Below are 17956 nucleotides of genomic sequence, written 5' to 3'. Positions count from 1 at the left end.
ACGCGAAGTTCTGAACAATCCTGAACGGACACTTTCTTTGGAAGAATTGGACGCTGTCATTGGTATTTCATACGCACGCGGAACTTATGGAGCTGACACGAACGTTCTCGATCTGTGGTCACAGAAGCGAGATCCTGGAATTTTCTCCCAAACTGTGGCACGAAACCGTTTCCTGGATATCATGAGGTTTCTTCGATTCCATGACAGATCTACCAGCAGAGATCACCTGAAAATTGATAGATTGGCGCTTGTATCTGTTGTGGGGGACAAATTTATATCTAATTTTACTATATGCTTCAGACCAAGTGAGAACATTACCGTGGATGAACAACTCTTTCCATCGAATGCTAGATGCCCATTTATGCAGTATATGGCCAAAAAACTAGAAAAGTTCGGTATGAAATTCTGGTTGGCTGTGGATGTGGAAGTCAAGTATGTTGTAAGCGGTTTTTCTATCTTGGAAAAGATGAAACGCGACCCACCGATCAGACCCTAAGTGAACACGTAGTATTGCGTCTTGCTGAGTTTTTTTATCAATCAGGAAAGAAGTGTGTAAAGGGAACAAGATAATTTAAAGGTGTGCAATCTCTAAAACAACTGGTCTGTTGTTAAGTTCACTTCAAATGTGACCAAGCAAAGTGTGTGTGTGTTCAGTGCAACAAATAAGTTGAAAAGCAGAAAGTGACATGCATGCAGATATGTATATAATGTAAGGTAAAGTGTGTAAGAAGAACATTCTGCCTTCCTAGTGTACTTATTTGTTTATTTATTTATTTATTTATTCATAATAGTGTTTACAAGTCATGCATGATAATCATTAAATTATGGTCTATGATGTTTTTATACTAAATTCGAACCTTTTTCAGACATCAATATCCTCAAGAAACGAATACCTGCCCTTACAAACATGCCCATTCTTACCCGTCATCTACATAAATAAAATCGTAATGACCGTGTGCCTGTATATTCACCACTTTGGCCACATTTCCCTACAGTTGTCCATTTTATTTTTATTATTTTTTGGCTTTGATGACTGATTGTCTGTTTGTCTATAACTAGAAAACTACTGGATATATTTCCAACAAACTTCATATTTAGAATACGCCTGACGTTGGGTAGGTTATAGGGCCAATACTGTTTCTCAATCCCTGAACTGACTGGGGAGTTTATAAGAAACTGAAACCGTGATTTTGCATTCCCAAAAACATACTCAACCAAACTTAATGGGAATCTACCTGCCTTCACGGAAATCAGTTTTTAAAACACTTTTCTCATGTGCATCATTTCAATATGAGGATTAATAAGGGAGATATTGTTCATGGACCATTTTTTGGTGCGAGTCCCACCAGACTTAACTCAAGAGCGGGTGCAAGTAAGACATATTTTTTATTACTTGAAAAATGCTGATGATATTTCAACCAAACTTTATATTTAGCATCCACCTGTCCAAAGATAGGTTTTAAGGTCCATATCATTTCCATGTGACCTTGCCGTGGTGGGGAGGCTTGCAAGTCCCAATAACGCAAATAGCCGAGCTGCAGGTGCAACCATATCGGATGGGTATCTGTTGAGAGACCAGACTAACGAATGGTTCATCTAAAGGGGGGTAGCAGCCTTTCAGAAGTTTCAAGGGTAGCAGTCTGGATGATTGACTGATATGGCCTTGTAATAATACTCAACATGGCTTAGCTGTGTTGATAATGCTACACAGCTGAAAGCAATGGGAAACTACAGCCGTATAACTAAATTCTGAGGACATGCAGCTCTCTCTGTATGAATGATGTACTGATGATGGCTTCCTCCCGGGTAAAATATTCCGGAGGTAAACTAGTCCCCATTCGGGTCACCGGGTAGGGATTACACGAGAGGGGGCGATCATCAGGAAGATGGATACTGACATTCTGCGAGTCGGAGCGTGGAATGTTAGAAGTTTGAATCGTTGTGGTAGGTTAGAGAATCTGAAAATGGAGATGGATAGACTAAAGTTAGATGTAGTTGGTATAAGTGAAGTACGTTGGCAGGAAGAACAGGATTTTTGATCACGTGACTACCGAATTATAACACAAAATCAAACAAGGGAAATGCAGGAGTTGGCTTAATAATGAATAAGAAAATAGGGCAGCGGGTAAGCTACTACGACCAGCATAGTGAAAGAATTATTGTTGTCAAGATAGACACCAAACCAATGCCCACGAATACCAACGCGACGGATTGACATGGTGAACGGCCCCCTACAGTGTTCTCTCAGAGTAACCACATTGAAAGCTTTAGATAGGGAAGAATGGCGGAGTATGGTTCATCGGCTAGAGGGCTGAATATTATGATAGTCATGAAGCCTCAGTCATGAGGCAAAACGAAGAAGAAGAAGAAGAAGAAGAAGAAGAATATGCCTACTAGTTCAGCGGATGACCAGGAAATCGAAAAAATATATGAAGAGATAGAAGATTTAATACAATATGCAAAAGTGACGAGAATCTAATTGTGATGGGAGAGTGGAATGCAGTGGTAGGCCAAAGAAGAGAAGGTAATACAGTAGGAGAATTAGGACTGGGACAAAGGAACGAAAGAGGAACTCGGCTGATTGAATTCTGCACTGATCATAATTTAGTCCTTGCCAATACTTGGTTCAAACACCACAAACGACGCCTGTATAAGTGGACGAGACCTGGAGACACTGGATGATATCAAATAGACTTCATTATGATTAGGCAGAGATTCAGAAACCAGCGTTGGATTGCAAAACTTTCCCAGGAGCAGACGTGGACTCGACCACAACTTGTTGGTCATGAAATGCCATCTGAAGTTGAAGAAATTGAAGAAAGGAAAGATTGCAGAAAGATGGGATCTAGACAAGTTGAAAGAAAAGGGTGTGAGGGATTGTTTCAAGGAACATGTGGCACAAAGGCTAAATTAAAAGGCTGAAGGAAACACAATAGAGGAAGAGTGGATAGTCATGAAATATGAAGTTAGTAGGGCTGCTGAAGAAATGTTAGGAAGGAAGAAAAGATCAACTAAGAATCAGTGGATAACTCAGGAGATACCAGACCTGATTGATGAACGACGAAAATACAAGAATGCTAGAAATGAAGAGGGCAGAAAAGAATACAGGTGATTCTTTAATCAAGTGGATAGAAAGTGCAAGGTAGCTAAGGAAGAATGGCTGTAGGAGAAGTGCAAAGGTGTCGAAGGTTGTATAGTCCTGGGAAAGGTAGATGCTGCATACAGGAAAATCAAGGAAACCTTTGGAGAAAGGAAATCTAGGTGTATGAATATTAAGAGCTCAGATGGAAAGCCACTTCTAGGGAAAGAAGACAAAGCAGAAAGATGGCAGGAACATATCCAACAGTTGTATCATGGTAAAGATGTAGATAAGTTGGTTCTGGAACAAGAAGAGGCTGTCGATGCTGATGAAATGGAAGACCCAATTTTGAGGTCAGAGTTTGACAGAGCTGTGAGAGACCTAAATAGGAACAAGGCACCTGGAATTGATGACATTCCTTCTGAATTACTGACCGCCTTAGGGGAAAGCAGCATGGCAAGGTTATTCCATTTAGTGTGTAAGATGTATGAGACAGGACATGTCCCATCCGATTTTCGGCAGAATGTTGTTATACCTATTTCCAAGAAAGCCGGTGCAGACAGGTGTGAAAACTACCGCACCATTAGTTTAGTATCACATGCCTGCAAAATTTTAACACGTATTATTTACAGAAGAATGGAAAAACACGTTGAAGCTGAGTTGGGAGAAGATCAATATGGCTTTAGAAGAAATGTAGGAACACGTGAAGTAATCCTGACTTTACGTCTGATCTTAGAGGATCGAATCAAGAAGGACAAGCCCAAGTACATGACATTTGTAGATCTAGAAAACGCATTCGATAATGTTGATTGGACCAAGCTATTTACGATTATGAAGGTGATTGGGATCAGATCCCGAGAAGGAAGAATTATCTACAATCTGTATAAAAATCAGTCTGCAGTGATAAGAATCAAGGGCTTTGAAAAAGAAGCAGCAATCCAGAAAGGAGTGAAGCAAGGCTGCAGTTTGTCCCCCTTCCTCTTCAATGTTTGCATAGAACAGGCAGTAAAGGAAATCAAAGAGGAATTTGGAAATGGAATCCCAATCCAAGGAGAGGAAACCAAAACCTTCAGATTTGCCAATAATATTGTTATTTTATCTGAGACTGCAGAAGATTACAAGTCATTAACCTCATGTTTTGGTCCGTATTGACGACAGTGAATACATACAATTTCCAGAATATTCGTTTAATGTCAACCTAGTCAATACTTACAATACCACATTTTGTGGTTAAATAATTATAAAAAATAGACAGATTATGAACATGTTTTGCCCTTCTTAATGGGCATCATCAGCACAATGGATAACCTTAAAACAAATAATTACAAATAAGACTGTTTACAACTATTGGTCATATAAAATTGGAATGAGATGTTGTGATATTAAGTTATTTTCGATATCATGATTAATAAGTTTGATGTGAATACTTCAAACACAAGTTAAAACAATTGTTGTACAATTTTACAATATTGTCTAAAAAAATATATTTTTATATTGGTGAGAAGATTGTCAATTGGCATTCGCCTGGAATTGAAATGGATCCTTTTCTTTCAACTTTTGGTGACAGTCAATATTATAGTCATGTTCACCAGCAAGTAGAATTTGCAGAATAAAATATATGAAAAACATACGTTCCTATAGTAGAAAATTAGGTCAGGAATGATCATTTGGTGTTTCTTCTTGAGTTAAATTGAGTACACACATTTTACCTCAATAGAAGAAGTTCTGACAATAATAAAGAATACTAGCAAGGGAAAATTACTAAATGAATTAGAAAATATTTATATTTATCTGGACAAAATGTTTAATAAAGATCATAACCTTAATGACGACATGGAGATTAAGAGTTCTATATACACATTAATACCTAGGTTACTGAAAACAGTTATCCCAAATCAAAAGAAAATTCTGCATATATTAAAAGTTGCCAATTCAACAACTCCATCTACCCCCTCGAATACTAAACCTACAATTCCCCCTCCGAATAATCCCCCTCCCGTGCCGATACCAATATGTATTAATCTGCCCAATTCTTCCCTCCCTCAACCCATCCCCCTCCCTCCGCCACACCCATACAACACGCGCAGCAGGAACGCTAGTCAGACTAACGCTAATAACAGAACGAGATAGGCACTCTATGGCATTCGAGTAAGTATACATTTTTACATAACCCATAACACTATACAACCACATCCATTATATACATACACATTAAATGCGTTTTTATATTTCTTTGCAGTTTATCAACATTCTAACCACAGAGATTTACACAACAAATTGAAGACTACTGTCAAAGTGATAGATATTTGAACCAGTACATCGGATAAAATTTTCAACGTATATTCCATTTTAACGTTCTCTTACCTGAATGGATTCTAACCAATTTAACTGAAAAGGAAACACCAAATGATCATTCCTGACCTAATTTTCTACCATAGGAACATATGTTTTTCATTTATTTTATTCTGCAAATTCTACTTGCTGGTGAAGACGACTATAATATCGACTTTCACCAAAAGTCAAAAGAAAAGGATCCATTTCAATTCCAGACGAATGCCGTTTGACAAACTTCTCACCAATATAAACATATATTTTTTAGACAATATTGTAAAATTTTACTACTATTGTTTTAACGTGTGTTTGTAATATTCACATCAAACTTTTTAATCATAATATCGAAAATAACTTTTAATATCACGACATCTCATTCCAATTTTATATGACTAATAGTTGTAAACAGTCATATTTGTAATTATTTGTTTTAAGGTTATCCATTGTGCTGATGATGCCCATTGTATGTATGTGTATGTTGGGAAGTCAGCCCGAAGGCTGGTTTGATCCTCTGTAGCTCCGCCAACAGCCGTCATGAACAGCCTAGGCGTCACTGAAGAGGCGTACTAGGGAAATGAGGAGCGAGGCAGTTTCCCGTTGCTTTCCTCACCGAGCCAGCCGTTGCTATTACATATCAGTCTGCCAAGCCCACTGAAATGCATGCACCAACCGACCCTATGAGCGATATTTTCACACCATACATAACAGGGACTGGCTGCATAAGGAATGGTATTACTAGCATCACTCGTACCTCAGTCACTTTCAAGGATGAGACTGAGACAGGTCAATGAAAGTAACAAATCTGATATAGCCCATACCAGAAGACATAGTGCACTATAAACACTACATCTCGCCAGCAAAGGCATGATGCCCATTAAGAAGGGCGAAACATGTTCATGATCTCTCTATTTTTTATAATTATTTAACCACAAAATGTGGTATTGTAAGTGTACCGGGCGGTACACCTCCGCTCCGCTAATTCAAACATTGCGCCAGTTGAAACTCCTCTACTGGAGGAAGCCTGAACTTTAACTACAGTGTTAATTCTCAAGTTTCTCAGAAGATGTTCCTACTTGTAAATTATGAAGTTTTCTGAACTGTGTCGTTTTCGATATTTTTTTTTTCTCTGTAGTAAGGAGTTTGGGCATTCTCTTCTAGATAGCACTACTGAAGGACTACAATTATGCACCCTAGTGCGAAGTGAACGAACTGTGTTTTTGGAGAAATTTTGGGTTCATAAGTTTGTTCTTTGTTAAATTTCTTTCAGTCATTGTTTAAGTTGGCAATATTAACCCTTTCTTTCCGCCAGTTTTGAATTTGTCCAATAAGGAATTTCTGTAATTAATTTTCCACCAATAAGGTGTTTCTTCTTCGTCTAATGTAGTAGTTTTTGCCATTATCCAATAAAATGCTTGTGGGCGGGTGTTATCATTCACGAAACGCCTCAAACTTTCCACGAGGGTATATAAACTACTGATTTTCGGGTCTCCGGGCCACTTCAGTAAGACCTATCATTGTGTAAATTATGTAGCAGGGGGCGGGAAGCGCCTCTTTCTTTGGGCAGCAGTTCAACCACCAGGTAATGGCCTTTTAAAACTTCTTTTCTTGCTAGCTTAGCAGTTTAACTCTCGGGGCAAGTCTGAAGACTTTTACCATGTAATTTTCCTCTAAAATGTAAAGACACTTGGTATCAATTCTATCTTTTTAAACTACGAATTGGGATAGAGAGTGCTTAACCCTCTCGAGCTTCCACTCATATTGCTTTGAGGTGAACTTATTTTCACAACCGTTTCTTCCCTTCTAATGTAATGTAAATCGTTTTCTTATATAAGTCACCTCTTTAGTATGGGATTAGCCCTTGCATTAGCGGCTTAGTGCCAAGTAGGTTTTAATAAGGGGTATTTGGAGTGCAGTTTTGCCTCCCCTCAAGTTGGTATTTTGGAGGCCATGTAATTGACCTGTTTCTTTACTTAATAGGCCTCAGTAGGTTGGGTATTTTTACCCCCGTTTTCGTGTGTTTGGAGGACAGCTTGAAAGTAGAGTTTTTGCGTGGCTTTTGATAGTCTTGAACTTTGAGAGTGAGTTGCTCTTTCTTAAAATTTGGTTTCTGTACACCTGGAGAAGGCTTTACTGTGTAATTGGGAGCAAGAGCTCCTGGGCATGATTGGGGTCTTCTGCCCCTTTATTGAATCTCGTATATGTGTCAAGTTGGGCTTATAGCTCAAGAAGTGTGTGTCTGGCTCTCGGAGGCCAAATCCTGTAATCACTGTAATTGTACGTTCTCGATTCGTTGCTAGGCTACTAAGTACCTGTTATATTTGTTATTTCTTGATCTTAAAAAGAAAATATAACCTTGTTAAATTTTAAATTAACTTTAATTTCGTAGATTGAGACCTGTTCATCCCAGCACCTTCTTTCACCTCTGCTAATCCACCAAAGCACGGTAACAAGTGGTAGCAGAGCATGGTTGAATGGGTCTCAAATTAGCCCCATTTGACGGCTAAATATTGCTTGGCACTCGAACTCTAACAATTTTCTCTGTCGCTGGGCTTTTCCTTTTCTTTGTTCAAAATTGTTAAATTTTGTCATCACGCCCGGCCCTCGTGATGTCCTCCATCTCAACTATTTGCGCAAGGAGGAGTTGATCTATGAATTAACTATTAGAAACGTGCAATCTGGAGGCACGGTTGCAGTAGACACCAATAAGCTTAGAGAGTCGTTTGATTTGCCGATTACCATCCCAACTTTGGGAGAGAAAGAAATTGACGACTCTCTCTCCACGATCACTGACAATACTACTGAGCTGGCATCTGTAATTACCTTTTTTGAAGAAAATGACCCGTCGCCTAATCAAATTAAACGTGTGCAAGCTAGGCTATTTCATTTTTCTAATAGGGTTAACGATCTATTGTCTCTGAAGTTGAGTGACATTCAGAAGAAGGAAGCTAGCATCGTTCTTGAAAGTCTTTCTGAATTGTCCAGTAAGGTTACCCAACTGTTAACAGGGGAAGTTCCTCCCAAAACCAACCAACCTGCTACGATAAACGTAGTTCAAGAGGAAGTATCTTCCTAAGGAGAAGGAAATAGGAAAGCTGTTGGAGCGCAACAAATCTCAGCCCCATTAGATAACGAACCCGAGCGTCACACCCCGTTGAATAATGCACGCACTAATCTAGCTTCGTCACCACTTACATCTTTACCTAACATGTCACCAGGGTTCAGTAGTTTGCCGCATCCATTAGCAATGTTGCTTAGAGGTATCTCTAAGTTTTCGGTTAACTCTACCAGTGACGTAATTGCATTTTTACGGTTTTTAGTTGAGTTTCAGGACCATGCTCTTGTTTTTTCTTTTTCTCGGTGTCAAATTTTGCAGATAATTTATCCCTATGCAATTGGTGTTCTCTCGGACAAAATTATTAGAGCAATAGCAGAACAATCATCTATTGAAGATTTTCATGCACACCTTCTTGCAAATTTCATTCCTGCTCGTGCGAGGTCATCTCTGATTCAGAAGTACTATTATCGAGTACAGAGACTGGATGAAAATCTTGCTGATTTCATACAAGACATTAAATTCTATACCAGGGTGTTTGATCTTCACTTCCCTGAAGATCAGATTGTACAGGCTATTGTAGAAGGTATTTCACCACCTTACCGATCATACTTGTGTTTTGCGTCGCGTCCGCAAACTTTTGCTGAGCTAGAAGCTATGGCTGTATCGGCCGAAGGAGTTAGATACTCCGATTCCTTGCGTGTCGCGAAAGAACCCCCTCCTTCTTTTAGTAATCCTCGGCCTCCACCTCGCCGACCAGTCACACCCCATAAATGTTATGCTTGCGGGTCGCCTGACCATCTTCGCAATAAATGTCCATTGATCAAATCGAGTAGGACAAATAGTGGAGCAGGTTCATCACAAGGCTGTTTTAAATGCGGCGCGTTCTCCCATATTGCCAAGAACTGCCCTAATACCAACAGCACCACCTCTTGCTCAACTTCGGGTGCAACTTCCAACAACAATCAAAAGTGACTGGTGGCTTTGGCTAAGTCGACTAATCCATCTTCCCGAGGCTCAGCCCCTGGTAAACAGGTCGAAAATTCAGGGAAAATTCAGTCTTCAAATTTATCTTTTGAATGCCCCAAAGAATGTCTTAGGATTGCGGCGGACTCCCCCGCACCGGTACCTTTCCTCAAAATTGAGTTAAATAATGAACCTGTTTCAGCTCTTTTAGATTCAGGTAGTGTTTGTTCAATTATTTCGGCTCAATGGTATTCGAAATTGAAATCTATTTGCAAACTTCCTGACTATTGCTCATCTCCTGTTCAATATGTTTCGGCTAATTCTTCTCCGTTAAGAGATTTTAGGCTCCTTAAATGTCAATATTCGTATTTCTAAATTTACTTGGAAAGTTAAATTGTTTGTGGCTAAGCATTTGTCTTGCCCCATTATATTGGGGGCCGACTTCATGTCCCATACTGGTCTAGTGCTCGATCTTCAGAGTAGGTCGTGCACATTCAAATTTGCGTCTAATAGAAAAATCCCTTTGTTAAAGTGTAGTTCTGTATCATGTTCATCTATTTCGCCTACCCAGGATGAGATGTTGTTAGATCTTAGACATCTTCCTGAGGAGCAGGCTGACAGTATTCGTAAGTCGTGTCAGTCGTTTCCAGAGGTGTTCTCTGATACTCTTGGTGTTACTGACAAAATTGAGGTCACGGATTCGATTCCTGTCCGTTTTCCACCTTATAGGCTATCTTCACCCAAAATGAAGGCAATGAAGGAAATCATCTATCAAATGTTAAAGGATGGTATTATTCGGCCCTCTAAGTCGGCGTATTCTTCGCCTATTTTCCTAGTCCCGAAACCACAAGGTGGCTTCAGGCCTGTCATTGATTTTAGGGCTCTCAATCGGAAGGTGGTGTTGCAATCTGTGCCCCTTCCTGACCTTCATTCTTGTTTTTCATGGTTTCGTAAAGCTAAATTCTTTACCATCTTGGACCTGAATCAGGCCTATAATCAAATTCCTCTGGCTGAAGAATCTAAACATCTTACAGCGTTTGCCATGGATTGGAATCTGTATGAATACAACCGCGTGCCTTTCGGGCTCCCCACGGGAGCAGCTGTACTCACTAGACTGCTAGATAGGGTCTTCTCCGACATCAAATTCGAGTACTTGTACCACTATCTTGATGATGTCGTCGTATTTTCGGAGACTTTTAAAGAACATCTAGATCATCTAAAGGAAGTTCTCAATCGCCTTCGTAAGGCTGGGCTAACTGTGAAGTTGTCCAAGGTAGCTTTCGCTAAGCCTTCCATGTCATTCCTAGGGCATATTGTCTCGCCCGATGGTGTTGCTGTCGATCACTCTAGAACATAGGCCATCCGTGATTTTAAACCTCCCAAGGACACCAAAGGTATTGCCAGGTTCATTGGTATGGTGAATTTCTTCAGGAAGTTTATCCCTAACTTTGCTAATAGAGCGGCGCCCTTTAACCTTCTTTGTAGGAAAGGCATCAAATTCGAGTGGAGGCCTTCGCAACAAGCCGCTTATGAAGACCTGAAACTAGCCCTTTGTAATGCCCCTGTCCTTGCTATGCCCGATTTCTCGAAGAAATTCATCGTCCAAACCGACGCGTCATCGGCAGCGGTATCTGCAGTCCTCCTTCAAGAGACTGAACTAGGGAGACGACCCATCGCCTATGCATCTAGGACTCTATCGGCTCAAGAAGCCAAGTATTCCATCTATGAGCTCGAAGGTTTGGCAGTCTTATTTGCCTTAGAAAAGTTCCGTCTCTATCTGGAACATGTCAAATTCAACTTGGAGACTGATAATCAAGCCCTAAGCTGGGTCTTAGGTAGGCCGCGTCGTACCGGTCGTATAGCCCGGTGGGCTATCCGAATTTCGGCATTCCAATTTGACGTTAGGCATATCAGAGGTACTGAAAATGTTGTCGCAGACGGACTCAGCTGTATGTTTTCAAACGACGTCGAGACCCATGAACCGGTCCATAGTTCATCACATCCCGAGTCCATACTATCTGAGGTTAATGCCATCTTAACAGATGCTCCCATGCTCTTTAGGGACACTGAGAAATATCAACGTGAAGATCCGACGCTGGCTCCGATAATGGAAACCCTTTCTTCTGGGGAACATGTTGTCCCTTATGTCTTGAGGAATGGTGTTCTATGTTGCCCTTCGAGGCATGATAAGATGATGAAAGTTGTCATTTCAGCCGTTCTTGTACCTATGATATTCAAGTACTATCATGAGACCCCATTAGGGGGGCATCTAGGCATCTTTAAAACTCGTGAAAAGATTCGTGAAAGGTTCAACTGGAAAGGTATGGACGGTGAAATTCGTGAACTAGTCAAGGCTTGTAAATCTTGCTTGCTTAGTAAACCCACCATGTCTACCAAGGTAAGCATTTTGTCTTCTCATCAAGCGTCGCGCCCCATGGAACGTCTCTACATCGATTACGTAGGACCCTTCCCCCAGTCAAAGGGGAATGCCAACAAGTTCATCCTTGTATGTGTAGATGGTTTTACAAGATTTTCTTGGTTATTCCCGACTAAGCTGGCTACCGCTCAGGCCACCATTACTTGTTTAAAATCAATCTTTGCTTCTTTTGGTCGGTGTCAATATATTGTGTCTGACAATGCCAAGGCTTTTACATCTAATCTATTTCGTAAATGTTGTTTTGATCTGTCCATATCTCATGTGACTACTTCTGCTTATTATCCCCAACCATCTCTTGCCGAAAGAGTCAATCGTAATCTCAGGTCGGCCCTTATTGCCTATCATCATGAAGATCATTCTAGGTGGGACACGTCCCTGCATTGGTTAGCTTTTGCTTTGAATTCGGCGGTTCATGAATCTCATAAGTTTACTCCAACTTCTTTCATGTTCAAGTTTGTTCCCAACACGCCGCTCTCTAACATCTGGTCTCTGAGTGACATTCTACCCGAGACAATAGATCCAGATAATATTAAAGATCTTTGGAAGAAGGCTAAAGCCAATCTTAAAGTGTCTCATGACAAAGTTAGGGAAAGATATGATCGTGGACGGAGACCCACCAATTTGAAGGTAGGTGACCAGGTGATGGTCAAAAATTTTGTTCCCGCGGGCAAGCTTGCCCCCAGATTTCATGGGCCGTGTACTATTCTCGATTTCCTTACACCCGTTACCTCATTGCTAAGTAATCCAGCCACCGAGAGGATATTTAGGGTTCACCTGTCGCAGGTGAAACCTGTGTAGCTTCCGCGCTAACGTAGCTGATTTTATATTTGCTTTAACATTTTTGAAAGAATTCGTAAGGTTATATTTTTTTTGGGTTGCATTTTGAGGCCTTCTGCCCTTGGAGAAAGGTCCTTTGTGTGTAAGCATTTATTGTAAATCATCCCCGACCAGTTAAACTGCCATCCTGTCCTTACCATGGCCATTACCACGCTCCCGTCTCCTGCTCAACAACACACAGTGGCTATTTAAATGAAATAAAGATCTCCATGCCGCTGGCCCCTCAACCTCACCACTAAGCCTGTGCCCTAAAAGAATTATGGTCCAACAAATTCTGCCGCCGAGATCTTAATGTTTCAGTGTCCCGCAGCAGCGCGGCACCGTACCGCCACTGAGGTGGGGTATGGGCCCGCCCCTCTCCTGTGAGGCCAACCAGTGTACGGCGAGCCGGAGCCCTCCTCCCGGCGCACAACCTGCTACTTGCCCGCGGCCTGTATACGTTCGCCGCGGGTGCGGCGTGCTTCAACACCACTACTCCTCTCATAGTGCGGGCGAGCGGTATCTCAGGGTACTTGAGGGGTCTGAGCGGCCTCCTCTGGACACCAGCAGCAGCGGCCGGTCTGGCCGTCCAACTTAATCAACCTTGAATATATTTAATCAGCTACATGGACATTTAATATCAACATTACTACAATTGTTGAATTCAACTGCAATATTTGGTGGACTTAGAAAATTTTTCTTCCCTTTCAAGAATTAAAAGTTTCTCCTTCTGAAGTCAACTTCTACAAGCATAAAGACATTACATCAAAAGTAACCACAAAGTATTTTGAAACTGGATCCAATCATTTAAGAAAATTTGGTTGTAAATACTTCTGCAATTAACTTCTATATCAACATCATAAGTTGGACTTTATTTTAAAACAATAGTTTATGTTCTTCTGTGTTACCCCGTGGAGGGACTTTTGGGGGGGGAGGTCTGTACCGGGCGGTACACCTCCGCTCCGCTAATTCAAACATTGCGCCGGTTGAAACTCCTCTACTGGAGGAAGCCTGAACTTTAACTACAGTGTTAATTCTCAAGTTTCTCAGAAGATGTCCCTACTTGTAAATTTTGAAGTTTTCTGAACTGTGTCGTTTTCGATGTATTTTTGTTTTGCCTGTAGTAAGAAGTGTGGACATTCTCTTCTAGATGGCACTACTGAAGGACTACAATTATGCACTCTAGTGCGAAGTGAACGAAGAGTGTTTTTGGAGAAATTTTCGGTTCATAAGTTTGTTTTTTTTAAATTTCTTTCAGTCATTGTTTAAGTTTTTTATTTATTTATTTATTTATTCAGGATCAGCAACAGCATAACGCCGAATTACAACGATCTGAGCTATGTACAACAGATATGAATCTAAAATGAAGGATATATAAATACTTACAAAGGACACGAATATACACAATAAAAACTGTACAATCATATATAATACATATTTACATAAACAACGTTATTAAAAAAGAAAAATACATTTACAGTAAATACAGGAGCAGAACGGGAAAGACCAAGAAGGAAAATTAAGTTATATGATAAATATCATGACAGAAGGAAGGAAACGTTACGAAGAGATCTAGGTTGTTGTTGATAGATAATGTATTAAACATTGCTGGAATACGTACCGAAAGGGACCTTTGGGTGAGAGAAAGCCGGGAGTAAGGAGTATGGAATAGGGTCTTCATTCTGGTAATATTACCAGTTGGCAATATTACCCTTTCTTTCCGCCAGTTTTGAATTTGACCAATAAGGAATTTCTGTAATTAATTTTCCACCAATAAGGTGTTTCTTCTTCGTCTAGTGTAGTAGTTTTTGCCATTATCCAATAAAATGCTTGTGGGCGGGTGTTATCATTCACGAAACGCCTCGAACTTTCCACGAGGGTATATAAACTGCTGATTTTCGGGTCTCCGGGCCACTTCAGTAAGACCTATCATTGTGTAAATTATGTACCAGGGGGCGGGAAGCGCCTCTTTCTTCGGGAAGCAGTTCAACCACCAGGTAATGGCCTTTTAATAACTTCTTTTCTTGCTAGCTCAGCAGTTTAACTCTCGGGGCAGGTCCGAAGCCTTTTACCATATAACTTTCCTCTAAAATGTAAAGACACTTGGTATCAATTCTATCTTTTTAAACCACAAATTGGGATAGAGAGTGCTTAACCCTCTCGAGCTCCCACTCATATTGCTTTGAGGTGAACCTATTTTCACAACCGTTTCTTCCCTTCTAATGTAATGTAAATCGTTTTCTTATATAAGTCACCTCTTTAGTATGGGATTAGCCCTTGCATTAGCGGCTTAGTGCCAAGTAGGTTTTAATAAGGGGTATTTGGAGTGCAGTTTTGCCTCCTCTCAAGTTGATATTTTGGAGGCCATGTAATTGACCTGTTTCTTTACTTAATAGGCCTCAGTAGGTTGGGTATTTTTACCCCTGTTTTCGTGTGTTTAGAGGACAGCCTGAAAGTAGAGTTTGGTGTGGCCTTTGAACTTTGAGAGCGAGTTGCTCTTTCTTAAAATTTGGTTTCTGTATGCCTGGAGGAGGCTTTACTGTGTAATTGGGAGCAAGAGCTCCTGGGCATGATTGGGGTCTTCTGCCCCTTTATTGAATCTCGTATATGTGTCAAGTTGGGCTTATAGCTCAAGAAGTGTGTGTCTGGCTCTCGGAGCCCAAATCCTATAATCACTGTAATTGTACATTCTCGATTCGTTGCTAGGCTACTAAGTACCTGGTATATTTGTTATTTCTTGATCTTAAAATGAAAATATAACCTTGTTAAATTTTAAATTAACTTTAATTTCGTAGATTGAGACCTGTTCATCCCAGCACCTTCTTTGACCTCTGCTAATCCACCAAATTACGGTAACAGTAAGTATTGACTAGGTTGACATTAAACGAATATTCTGGAAATTGTATGTATTCACTGCAGAAGATCGAGAAGCTGCTGAATTACAAGTAACAACTCTCATTATTGTTCCGTATTGAAGATGACGTTAGGCATAGATATCAAGGATAATTGTATAAAAAAAACACCTATTCGATACTTTCCACGTTTAATGTGGTTATTACCTACATGATTTTATGTAGATTTATTTAGATCAGGTACATGTTTCACCCATCATTTTGGGCATCTTCAGCCTGTATACAACCTTTAGGTCAAGGTGGAGATTTAAAAAACCGATTGTTATAGGTAGACTGGTCAAGAACGTTCTTGTGAATGAAACTGTTCGCGTCTTGACTTTGGGTCTCATGTAACGTCAAGGAATTGACAAGAGTACAATATTAAGCTGTTTCTTAGTTTTAGGCTGCTGCTTAATTAAGAAAGAACATCCTAGACACTTAATACAGTCTTGTATGAATATTGTTCCCGTTGATGTGTTGCTTGGTCTTTGGGAGGGATCTTAAGAGTATCTGTATTGAAGTAGAAAATTAATATTGAATTAGAAATTTAGAGCACGCGTTGTGATAAAATGTATTAAACTAACACCTCTTAACTGTAAAATGACTTACTTGTTCAATTCATATTAGATGGACCTGTCTGTTACGGCAGCGCCTGTCTTATCAACATTTCTACTCCTGGTGTTGTACTGGTACGGTAATGGAGGGGCGGGGCATGGAGGGAGAGTGGGGGCAGGCTGGTCTATGGGCGCATGTACTATTGCTGGAGGGGAGTTTCTGGAAGCGATATGGGCGGGTTTAACTCTTGGCATGATGGATGAAGCATTTGAGTGATATGATATAGGGGTCATATAAACCCCGGTATGTAATCCTCTTTACCAAAAGAAGATCCATTTTAGTTTTGGACATTTTTCAAATTAAATAGATTAGGACCAAAAATACTTAGCTGTATTAACTTATGTTACCCGTCTTAAGAGTTCACTAATGTTTGTATATATCGTAAATATTGGTATGTTTATATTGGTTAAAAAGGTCCCAAACCTTGACCTAAAGGTTGTATACAGGCTGAAGATGCCCAAGATAATAGGTGAAACATGTACCTGAACTAAATAAATCTACATAAAATCATGTGGATAATAACCACATTAAACGTGGAAAGTATTGAATAGGTGGTTTTTTATTAAATTATCCTTGATATCTATGCCTAAGCTGCTGAATGGTATGGACGAAGTCTTGGGTAAGGAGAACAAGATGAAAATAAATATGTCCAAAGCAAAATTAATGGAGAGCAGTCGAACGAAGGCAGGTGATGTAGGAAATATTAGATTAGGAAATGAAGTCTTAAAGGAAGTAGATGAATATTGTTACTTGGGTAGTAAAATAACAAACAATAGCAGAAGTAAGGAGGACATAAAATGCAGACTAGCACAAGCAAGGAAGAGCTTTCTTAAGAAAAGAAATTTGCTCACTTCAAACATTGATATAGAAATTAGAAAGATGTTTTTGAAGACTTTCGTGAGGAGTGGGGCATTGTATGGAAGTGAAACATGGACGATAACTAGCTCAGAAAGAAAGAGAATAGAAGCTTCTGAAATGTGGTGTTACAGAAGAATGCTGAAGGTGAGATGGATAGATCGAATCACAAAAGAAGAGATACTGAATCGAATTGGTGAGAGGAGATCGATTTAGGTAAATTTGACAAGAAGAAGAGATAGAATGATAGGACACATCTTAAGACACCCGGGACTTGTGCAGTTGGTTCTTGAAGGAAGTGTAGGTGGTAAGAACAGTAGGGGTAGACCAAGGTTTAAATATGACGAGCAGATTAGAGCAGATGTAGGATGCAATAGTTACATAGAAATGAAAAGGTTAGCACATGATAGGGTGGCATGGAGCGCTACATCGAACCAGTCTATGGACTGATGACTCACACACATATCATTTCAAATTCCTGGAATGGTCTGGGCGTTCATAGGGAAAGAAAATGGTGCTTTTACTTTGCCACAATATATACAAGACCATCCTGACCAGAAATTGAACAAACATGATGAAAATCCATTTCTAAAACATTTTCTTCTTGGACACTTTTTGGCAGGATGATTAATAAGTGAGATATCATGAACAGTCGCTTTTGCAGGCTAAGTTCAGTGGACAAAACCGAAAAGGCGTAGTACATGGAGCAGATTCCTCATATATATATAAATAAAACTGTAATGACCGTGTGTCTGTACATTTACTATTTTGGCGATATTTCTGTAGTTATCTATTCAAGGTGTAACAATAACCATCTACATATGTTTTAGCTTTGGTGTCTGTCTATAACTTAAAACTACTAGATATATTTCTACCAAATTTCATATTTAGTATCCACCTGTCCTTGAGTAGGT

This window comes from Anabrus simplex, chromosome 13, assembly GCF_040414725.1.
Source record: "Anabrus simplex isolate iqAnaSimp1 chromosome 13, ASM4041472v1, whole genome shotgun sequence".
Classification (NCBI taxonomy): domain Eukaryota; kingdom Metazoa; phylum Arthropoda; class Insecta; order Orthoptera; family Tettigoniidae; genus Anabrus; species Anabrus simplex.
Note: the sequence above shows the minus strand (reverse complement) of the source record.